We start from the raw sequence: 434 nt of genomic DNA, 5'->3' as shown, positions 1-434 counted from the left end.
TAACTAATTTACAGTACTATAATAGCGAAAAAGTATTTTTTATAGTAATTTTTCTTGGCATGGGAATATAAATATATATTATCAGAAGTAGGCTCCACTTCTGGGGGATAAGTTCTATACTTGTCAACACTAAACCTATTTGATCAAAGATACAAATACATAGTAATTATATATAAATAACCACACACGCACACACACATACACACACTCACACACACACACACACACATATATATATATATATATATATATATATATATATATATATATATATATACATATATATATATATATATATATATATATATATATATATATATATATATACATACATATATATGTATATATATATATATATATATATATATATATATATATATATATACATATATATGTATATATATATATATATATATATATATATATATATACAT

The sequence above is a fragment of the Palaemon carinicauda genome, chromosome 7 (assembly GCF_036898095.1).
Source record: "Palaemon carinicauda isolate YSFRI2023 chromosome 7, ASM3689809v2, whole genome shotgun sequence".
NCBI classification, from domain to species: Eukaryota; Metazoa; Arthropoda; class Malacostraca; order Decapoda; family Palaemonidae; genus Palaemon; species Palaemon carinicauda.
The sequence above is the reverse complement of the archived record's forward strand: the minus strand, read 5'-3'. Positions refer to the sequence as shown.